Source organism: Coloeus monedula (genome assembly GCF_965178545.1).
Source record: "Coloeus monedula genome assembly, chromosome: Z".
NCBI classification, from domain to species: domain Eukaryota; kingdom Metazoa; phylum Chordata; class Aves; order Passeriformes; family Corvidae; genus Coloeus; species Coloeus monedula.
In genome coordinates, this window is record NC_138822.1 from 6,400,501 (window position 1) to 6,411,781 (window position 11,281).

An 11,281-nucleotide genomic window follows, 5' to 3' on the forward strand; every position below is an offset into this window, starting at 1 on the left:
AGACCTGTCAGTCTGACCTTGGTGCCTGGCAACGTTATGGAACAGATCATCCTGAGTGCCATCACACAGCACCTACAGGATGGCTGGGGGATCAGACTCAGCCAGCATGTGTTTAGGAGAGGCATGTGGAGGCCGGTAGGCCTACTGATTCAGAAACCTCAAAAGTCCCCTGGAGGAAAAGCTCTGAGCCTACTACCTCCTACTCATGGAGACCACAGAAGACTCTCCCAGGATGCTTTGTTTGATTATGTTAATGTACCCCAGTTCTGTTCCCCTGAGTGGCCCACTGGCCTCCCTACCCCTTTTCTACCCTGTATGTCCCTGATCTAGGAAGTTCCCCCTTTCCCGTTCCCCCATTGGCCCCTCTTCCTTTGCCACTTCCTCCGATCTTCCCTATCAGTTTCTTTGCCCTAGCCCCGCCTGTGTACCACCCCCGCACCCTCAGATTATTGGTCCCTGATGCTCTCTCCACCCCGGAGCCTTCCCTGATCCCTTGTCTTCATGCCTGGACCCCTTCACATGGCTGGAATAAACCCCTCCCATGGAACCCCATATGAAGAGCCTTCCTGCTCTCTTTGTTGTCCACCTGTTCCTGATAGCTATCCAGCGTGCGTGAGCCTGTGTGTGTGTGCTGTGTGTAGTGGCCTTACCGAGCAGCTTCCTACTTGGAGACGCTTTTGGGAAGGTCGCAGCACCTACCACGTGGCAGCGCCTACTGCGACAGGGGCAGTGTTGTGGTCACTCAGCCCATTCCTGGGCTGAGGCAGTCAAATGCCACTCAAGCCAGGGCTATCAACTGGGTGGATTTCCCCTCCCAAGACAGTGGGTCAGAGGGTGGATCACTGGGTGGCACCGAGGTCTAGGTCGCGTCTCCCTGGGTGGCTCCCGGCCTTGAACCACCTCCCCCTGTTCTAGAAGGTTCTCCCTTGTTTGGTTGTTTATTGGCTCCCTGTTGTGACTCTTGCCTTCCTGTTTCCCTTATTGGTCCTTGTTAGATTACATCCTCCCCCTTGATTGTATCCCATTGGTTGCTGTGATGATGCGATATTTTTATTGTATTTTCATATGTTCTCTGTACCCCAATGGTTCATCCCTACCTTCCCCACTCCTATTCCCAGTTGGTGTGCCCCAGACCCAAGCCACTCCTCCGGTGTTCCCTACATGGTTGTTGTCCTCCCCTTGTTCTGGTCAGTTCCCCATCAATCACCCAAACCCCTCCCATTATTCCCAAAAGTTCTGTGCCTGTCACCAAAGCCCTCCCTAATTATCTTTATATGGTCCCCGTCAATTCCCCGAGATCCTGCCCCCTCAGATACCTTCCCTCTTGGAAATCCCCTAAACCACAATGCTCCATTGGGGCATGTGACCCTTTCCCCTCCACCCCTCAAGATTATTGGTTTATGTGAATGTCAATCCCTGTCCATATCCCTCCCTTAGAGATCCCTATTGGTCAGTCCCCTGTCAAGCCACCCCCGTTGTAACGCTTCCTTAGAAGTTGTTGTTCAGATCTGAGCGGGGCTTGTCCTCTGTGGATACCCTCCAATAAAGTTGGATTATCCCGTGTGGCAAGCCTCCTTGCTACTTTTTATCCTCTCCCTCGTCCGGACTGCTGACAGCCACTGTGCCTGGAGCTTCAGCCCCTCTGTGCAGAGATGAACTCCAGAGGAGCAGCTTTAAAGCTGAGAGCCTCCGGCTGCTCCCCACCCCTGCCACACACCACTGGAGCTAGCCTGGGCAGTGGTCAGTAGCGGTCACTGCGACAACTGGCGCCCAGTGTGGGGCCTCCCTGAGGGTCCGACGCCCCACGGAAAGGATTGTTTCTGAAATCCGTTGGCGCGTCAGCACCCCGGTGGGAGCAGACCCATCTTTTTTCGGGTGGTGCTCCCGGGGATGGACACGGTAGTCTCTCAGCGCCGGAGGGATCGTGTCCAGGGAGAGGAACCCTGCCTACAGCTCTTCAGTCCGTTGGAGCAAGTGGTGAGTATCCCCCTTGGCCGAGGGATCAGAGTGGGGCCACAGTGTTTGTATGGAGGGATGTCCCCTTTGTGTGGAAGGATGAGAGTGTGAACCCCTGAGTGCTCCCAGACCCTTTCTTTTAGGTTCTTTTAAGTTTGCATTTTACTGTAGGTAGGGTAAGTGCTGTGCTGACAGTTTTGTCCTTGAGGCCCCCAGTTTTATCGGTTTTGTGTTGTTTGAATTTTTCAGAGATGGGCACGCGTTTGTCAGCACAGCAGCGAGGATTTTACTTCCAAGTTGTGGGACTCCTGGAGGGAGGGGGGAAAAAGTTTGAAAAGGGTTTGTTAAAAAACTTTGTTCAATGGCTCTTTTTCCATTTCCCACGGGTGTCCCCAGGAGATGTGACCTCGCTCCCCTTCTGGAATGTGGTGTGAGCGACGCTCACTCAAAAGGTGAATGGGGGGGGGACACCCAGGCGTCCAAATTTATCCCGCTGTATGTTTTAATTCAGTTAACAGTTAGAGGAAGATTGGGAATGGAAAAAAAGCCCCCCAGTTCTTCCCCTGTTCTTCCTCACAGCTCTACCCTTTCCCCTGGTCCCTTGCTGGGTGGTTCCCGAGGAGCAACCTGTGTAACACAGGGTAGCCGCAGTGGTGCCAGTCTCCCTGGCTCCTCGCGAACCCCCCAGTCCCCTGGTCTTAGTCAGCAGGGCCCGCCGGCCAAGACTTCTATCCTTAAACCCTCTACCCTAGTTCCGTCTCCCAAAGTTGTTAGGTTCGATATCTGCAGTTCACACCCATCTACCCCTGATTCCAGTTTTGTCCTTGTCCATCTCCATGTCCCTCCCTATCTCCCTGGTCCTCCGAAGCATCTCCTTATCCTTCCCCTCGTCCTTCCCGTTGCTCCCGAACCCCATTACCGTCTCCCTACCCATCTCCTAGCCCCTCACTCCTATCCCTCCCGAACCCTCACAATGGTTCCCACGAGGCTCAAGATGGAGGGGACCATGTGGTCAGACACCCCTCTTGCACTTCTTCTCCCCATAATCCTTTTCCACCAAGCTTTTCCTTTCCTCCACCCAAATTTCCTCCTTGCCCCTCACCACACCCCTTTTCCCAGAACCCCGAGCCACTTCCTCCTCCCTCATGGGACGTCCTCCACAACCGGTCTGCCTTTTCCGAAGTGGATACCGGTCCTGTCCCTGTTCCCTCCCACTTCTCTGCTGACCCCGCCTACCCACTTCCGACTTCCAGTTCCCACACTCCAACATCAGGTTCCCACGACATCGGAGCCGGATGTGATGGGCCAGGGGCCTGGAACCCAGAACTGGGGCCGGTCTACAACGCCACACCTGTCACTTATGGTGGGGTAGGAGGAGCCCTCCGAGGATGGAAGCCTTTTTCCTACCAAAACAAAAAGGAGCTCTGCAAAGCCCAAAGGCAGTTTGGCCGAAAGAGTGAATATTTCAAAGGTCTTCTTAAGGCCACATTTTCCTCAAACGAGCTTGTCCCTAGAGACATTAATGACTTACTTACACGTCTGTTAACCCCGACCAAAGATCTGTTGTGGGAGCAGACATGGAAACAGTCCTTACAGCCACTCCTTACTGAGCTCTGCAGAAGCAGAGACATGGCTGTTGATGCTGACCAGTCGGCTTTGACATTTGACCACCTGTGTGGCGAGGGGGACTGAAGAGAACCCGGAGAACGGGCCTGAGTAATACCTAAGGCTGTTCTCGCGAGGGTCATGGGGGCAGCAGAGAAGGCCTTCCTTTCTCTCCCCGCACCCCATGCAGAAGCCCCTAAAAGTTACATTAACATAAGACAAGCCACCGGTGAGTCTTTCACTGAATTTGCCGACAAAATCAGAGCACAGGTGGAGAGGTAGGTCGCAGACCAAACGATACACCCGATGGATCATCCTCGAAGTGGCCAAGGAGAATGCCAATGAGGTGTGTAAGAGGGTGATTGCCAGAATGCCCGTCTATCCAGAACCATCACTCCCTGCATTGGTGGAGGCCTACATGAAAAAGGCCACCACCATGGACGTAAGGCCTCCACCGAGAAGACTGGCTCCACCTGCAGCTCTGGCCGCCCACCAGCCAGTTCCCCCACAGGCGCCCCTGAGATCAACGCAGCCAAGACAGCAACAAAAGCGGAGAACTCCAGGAATTATATGTTTCAAATGTCAGGGGATAGGGCACATTGCAAGATTTCGCATGAATGCACCAATGGGTGCGGTAAGGGAAAGGGGGGGGAGGGCGCCGCCACCACCACTGGTGCCTGAAGCCACTCCAAAAAAAAACTAGGAGTGCAGCGCGGTCCTGCCTTGCATGGAAATAAAAATGAGGCAGGGCCTGTGGGGAAACGGGGAGACAAGAGAGAAACATTTATAACCGGACACAAGAAGTTACCTAATCAAGACTCAGACAGAGTGTTTCTTTCCACTTCTAGGGACCCCAAGGACATATGGCACTCTCAACAGCCACTGGCATTGACAACCAACAGAGATCAGTGGTTTCAGTCAGATCAATGGACAATGGTTGCAGTGGACCCACTGGGAGGAAGACTGATGCCTTCAGAGTCCACCTGTAAGTACATGGCCATTGGAGACACCAAGCACACACCCCAGGAGTTGGAAGTATGCCCAGCCATTCTCACAAATGACCCAGCAGGACTTCTAATTGTGGCACGGTGTGTAAACCCACCTTTCTATTTGGCTAAAGGGCAGATCATTGCCCAAGCCATCCCCATTCCATCGGGAATCCCAGTAGACCATAATGCATCCGGTATCTACTGGGCAGAAGTGGTGGGTGAGAACAAACCGATTATTTATTGTAATGTCCAGCGAGGCAATGAAGCCATTTGTCTTGAACGCCTGGTGGACACGGGGGCAGATGTCACGATCATTCCCCGCGGGGAATGGCCGTCACATTGGGAGTTGCAGACCGTGGCTGGATGTATCCAGGGAATTAGAGGGACAAAATTGGCACAAATATCGAAGAGCATTGTGCAAATTGAGGGGCCAGATGGGAAACTGGCCAATTTACACCCATTTGTAACAGACTATCAGGCACCCCTGTGGGGACGGGACACCATGTCACAATGGGGGATGAGATTGGAGATCCCGAAAACCCCTGTGAAGTGCCCCACTCAAAAACTCGATTGGACAACTGATTCACCTGTATGGGTGGATCAGTGGCCGCTAAGTGGAGATAAATTAAAGGCGCTCAACGAACTCATTGGAAACATTGAGCCAACTTTCAGCCCTTGGAACTCTCTGGTGTTTGTTATCAAGAGGCCGGGGGGAGACAAGTGGCGACTCCTCCATGACCTTCGTGAAATTAATAAGATTATTGTGGACATCAGGAATCAGGATGCCTTCTCCAGCAATGCTCCCTCAAAATTGGAATCTGGCAGTAATTGATATCAAGGATTGCTTTTTTAAAATTCCCCTCGATCCAGCTGATGCTCCATGGTTTGCCTTCTCGGTTCCCACCACCCACCGAAAAGCCCCAGTGAAGTGTTATCATTGGCATGTTCTCCCACAAGGGATGAAGAATTCTCCGACAATCTGCCAGTGGTACATCGCTTCATTGCTGTCCCCGATCCGTGCCACCATGGGGAAAGCCGCCATCCTGCATTGTATGGATGATGTGCTAGTGTGCGTGCCCGATGACCGTTTACTTAGAGACACACTTGACCAAGTTGTAAGTGTTTTGACCAAAGCAGGGTTCACCCTGCAGGAAGATAAAGTCCAGAGGATGCCCCCCTCACAATATCTGGGACTGGAAATTACAAAGAGGACCATTGTTCCTCAGAAATTGGAAATTAATAACAATCCACAGACATTAGCGGACCTCCGCTCCTTGTGTGGTGCTTTAGGTTGAGTAAGAACCTGGCTAGGGATTACAACCGAATACCTAGCTCCCCTCTTCAACTTGTTGAAGGGGAGAGAGGAGCTGAGTTCTCCTAGGACTCTTACCCCAGAGGCAAAAGCCGCCCTGGAAAAGGTAGATGTGAAGATGCATGAAAGGCAGGCACATCGATGCAAATTAGATCTGCCTTTTAAATTTATTGTTATGGGAAAATTGCCTCACCTCAACTGTCATAAATGAAATCCCTAATTATGTTTGGTCTTTGCATATTAAGTGTTTTAATTAATTCTGGGTTAAGTATTTTTAAATTTGAATATCAAAATTAACCCATCAGCCCAGGTACAAAAACCAAGTTTTATCATCACTATTTTCAATTGTTCAAAGTAGTTTATTAAAAGAGTTGCACTATTCCCAGTTAAAAATCCCCAGTTAATAAAATTCCCAAGTTATGCTCCCTTCTCAAACCTCAAACCACATGTAAACCACAAGAGTTATCTTTCCCATGTTTATTGTGTACTTTTACAAGTATTTTAAGATGTTTTGGATGTCCTTTAATATTTTTAAAAATGTTTTTATCTTGTACCTTAATTTAAAGCCTAACTCCAAACCCCCAGTTTCTAACACTCAAAAGCTATTTTTAGCTCCTCAGCCATTACCCTGCAGGCCAGCCCCATGGCAATCTGAATTTTAATGAAGGTCCTTTCCCGCCTTTACTGCAACTGGTATCACCCCCTTGACAACAACGAGCCATTGGTGGACTGAGATGATCTCACAAAGGGAAAGCACCAATCATTTCAGACCAAAGGGGCAGACTGTGGGTGGACTGTGGGCGGACTGGGGCGGAGCAAAGGCACTATAAAACACAGTGCGCAGAAGCAGACACATCCACAACTTCAGGTTAGCTGTCGGTGGAGACCAGTGCTGAGCACTAAAGGCCTACTCCTATCAAGGAGCTTTAATAATCTTAAGACTCTTGGATTAGCCAAGAGTCACCTCAGCAGTGCAAGTAATTTTTCACCATCTGAGGTTCACTGCTATTTCAGCCAAAGATCTCAGATCCATGCTCTCCTTGGGCATACCACCTACTGAGCCATAGAATCCCAAATTTTTTTATGTTTTCCCAATTTTTGTAACTTTTCTGCTTTAAATAAATTATTTTGATTTTTTAAAATAAGAATTGTATTTTTCCTCACAACTCTTTTGGGACCTCGTCCGGGATCCTTCTTTTTGCCCTAAAATTTTAGGGTTTTTTTAATGCCTAATTTTACTATTTTTGAATGTTTGCAATTTTTGTTTCCCCTTGGATTTACCGGACTGCTGCAAGGATCACCGCAGCAGAGAAAAGACAGCTCGGGTGGAGAAGGACTTGCTAAGGCCTGACCCCTTCTTAAAAGGTATTTAGTTAGGGACCTACCCTTTTTAGGGCCACTCATTTTTGGGAAACCTTCAAGTGGAATCCCTCTTGTAAGTGTGAGTGTGGGGTTGGCCGTCCCCAGTGTGAGTGCTAGTGTGCTTGAAGGGATTCATTTCTAGGGGCGCACCATGAGGGATCACCCTTTAGGGATATGGAGGAGAAGATCCTGGTGGTCGACCTTTCTGGGAGAGGTTTTCATGTTTTAGGGGTGCACGCAGCCCCAGTTCTATTTTATTAGTGTCCCAGTCTCTTCAGGTCTAGAACCGAAGAGACATAATTTTAAACTCCTTTTTTTTGGCAGGAAGGGCCGCCATTTTGAATTTTCTAAATTTTGGCGGGAAGAGCTGCCATTTTGAAATCTTATTTTTGGCAGGAAGGGCCGCCATTTTGTGTCCTTTTAATTTGTTCTAGGAACAGTCTTTTTAATTTATAATATGAAATACCTGATGCCATATTGTTGTTTTAAGTGAATGTGTGAGTTTGTTTTAGTTGGACTCTTGTGGTCTGTGCTATCTAGCACCTTTATACTCTGTTGGTTCAGATTGTTTGATTTATTGGATTATAGTTGTGATTTGTTCTATCTGCTTTAATCCTAGACTACCGTCTTGGCACTTACAATTGCTGTTTATGTTATTCATTAGAATCTTTTTCCTTTAATTCAATAATAAATATTTTAAATTTGCAGTCAAATCTATTTCTTTAAATTAACAAATTACTTAAGGCAGGCAGGGCCGCTGTTTTAACCTTTTGTGCAAATAAAAACTGACTGTTGTCTCTAATATATATATATATTAAACTATTTAAATTTCAATCATATCTTAAATGATTTAAATACACACTAATCATTCCCATTGTAATCTAAAATTAATTTCTTTCAGTTCACCGTATTTGTTTTTCCCACGGATCCACCATATTTATTTTTCCACCAGTCTACCATATTTAATTTTCCCACAAATCCACCATCATTAATTCCCTTATACATCTACTATCTTTACTTATTTTTCTATGCATTAGTTGTATTGTGTTTTATGCTTATAAATCTATTACTATTGTGACTTTATATTGTGATAGTGTATTAATTTTAAGTTATTGCATAATATTCTCTTATTATACAACATTTTGGTTTGTTTTCACTATACAATACTTTGGTTTATTAATTAAACAAATTATTTTGCACAAGCTACTTGTCCGCTTTCCAGCAACAAAATGGGGCAAACAAATAGCAAAAGAAAAGACCCAATGAAGAAATACAAAATCTTCCCAGACAGCCCATTATGGCAAGTTCTTTTAAAGTGGGAAGAAGATATTTTAACTAAAGAAAAAGACCAGTGCCAAATGATTAGATACTGTGTTTTTAAGTGGCCAAAACATAAAATTCACAAAGATGGGCTCAAGTGGCCCAAGTATGGGTCTTCTGAAAAGTGGCTCTGCGAAGCTTTACATTCCTACGTACACTACAAAGCTCCAAAACATTCTGATGAATTAGACTATGCTAAAATTTGGTTAAATTATTGGCAAAAACAAAATGAAGAACAAGACAAGGGAAAAGAATTGGAAGAGGAAACAAAATCTAATTCAATTGGTCATAATAAAAATTCAGACCAAATTTTACCCATTGCAGAAGAACCAAAACAAAAAGAAAAACAAAAAACTAAATTAAATCAACCAAAGTGGGACCCTCTAGACCACCCTCCTCCAGTAACTCCTCCAGCAAGGAGAGTCCAAATCGAACAAGAAAGGGTCCTCCCTTCATCGAGTCACCCAATCGAAAGGGACTCAGAAAGTGATAATGAAAGTGAAAAAGGAATTTCTGTTCCTTCCTGTTCTCACAAAAAGATAACCGGACACAAGATTTATTCTAGTCAGGATGGCCCAGCATCTTGCACTAGGAAGAAATCATTTAAAACACCTGACTGTCCCACCTGCTTTGGCACTCCCCATGAGTCTAAAATTTTACCTCTTAGAGAGGTGCCCATGGGAAATGCTCAAGGAGAAATTGGTTATGTAATAGTACCTCTGGCATCCTCAAAGGTACGAGAATTTAAAAAGGAAGTGAAAAGTTTTAATGACTGACCCCATTGGTCTAGCTGATCAATTTGATCAGTTCCTCAGCCCTATATTTATAATTGAGGAGAGATGCAATCCATCCTACACTCTTTATTCACCATTGAGGAACAAAAACTGATTAGAGTCGTAGGAGTGACAGTCTGGGACAGAGAAAATAATTCTAATCAGGGCCTGATAGGAGAGCAAAAACTACCAATGACAGACCCAGAATGGAATCCAAATTCTGAAGAGGGCAGGAGGAACATGAAAGACTACAGAAATCTAATTATAAAAGGTATCAGAGAAACTGTTCCCCAGGTTAATAATATGAAAAAGGCTTTTTGTGGAGAACGGGAAAAGGATGAGTCCCCAACAGCTTGGATGACTCGTTTAAGGAACAACATCCAACTCTCTTCAGTGATTGACCTAGACAGTGAAGGTGGCAAGACTATGCTGGAAGTACATTTTGTACTTCATTCCTGGCCTGACATCAGGAGGAAATTAGAAAAATTAGAAAAATGACCAAAAAAGGAACTGGATGAATTGCTGGAGGAAGCCCAAAAGTTCTTTGTTAGGAGAGATGAGGAGAGATGAGGAGAGGATGAAGACCAGAAGCCGAATAATGAATAACAGCACTAATATCCCAATCCACAACCCTCCTACACAAAGAACTTTCCAAGGGGGCATCCCACAACAGCAAACCCAAATTTTCCCTCAGCAACAGCCGCAGCTGAGGCTAGTTGTATGCGCACACCAAAATCCAGCCCAATTTCTTTACGGCACCCCATCAGAAAATGGAATTGAACATAATTGTATTGATATAATTTATATCCAAACAAAGGTCAGAGAGGACTTGGTAGACTCTCCTCTCAATGAAGGAGAAATTCTCTTCATTGACAGGTCATCTCGAGTGGTGGATGGAAAACGGTGCTCTGGCTATTCAGTGGTCGATGGACACCAAATGTGCGTGCTAGAAAAAGGCAAATTACCATCAACCTGGTCAGCTCAAGTCTGTGAGCTCTATGCCCTAGAAAAAGCACTCCACCGACTAGCCAGAAGCATTGGGACCATTTACACCGACTCGAGATATGCCTATGGCGTAGTCCACACCTTTGGAAAAATCTGGTCCGAAAGGGGGTTCCTAGACACCAAAGGAAAAGATATTTTACATAAAGAATTGATTCTAAAAATTCTGGGAGCACTACAACTGCCTCAAGTGACCTCAGTGGTGCATATTCAGGCCATCAATCAGGAGCTACAAAAGAAGCTCGAGGGAACAACTTAGCAGACTTGGCAGCAAAAGAAGCAGCAGTGGAAGAAGAGGTAAAAGTGATGGAAGTGAACCAACTTTCAACTGACACAACCACAACTGACACTACTCCACAAACTAACATTTTACCCACACCCATTTTTACTGATCAAGAGAAACAAAAATTAGTATTAATTGGAGCTAATGAGGATTCTCAAGGCCGCTGGTATTTACCAGATAATAGCCAAATTTTAAACAAAAATTTAACCTGAGAAATTCCACAAAATATTCATCAAACCAATCATTGGGGTTCAAAGGCTCTGGCAGATCACTACCTCAGAACTTTTGGATGCATTGGTGTTTATGAAATAGCCAACCAAATAACACGGGACTGTGTAATCTGTCAAAAAGTTAACAAAAAGGTAATGAAAAAGAACACTGGCGGAGGAATTGAATTAGCAATCAGGCCTTTCCAAAACATTCAAATTGACTTCACAGAAATGCCTCCTGTCCAGAGGTGGAAATACCTATTGGTAATTGTTGATCACCTTACTCACTGGGTGGAAGCTATTCCAACTGTCAACGCTACAGCCCAGACAGTGAGTAAGGTGATCCTCGAGCAAATTATCCCACGGTACAGGATAGTCCACTGCATAGACTCAGATCGAGGTACACATTTTACCTCCCAAATTGTGCAACAATTAGCTCAGCAATTAGGAACAAATTGGAGATTACATAC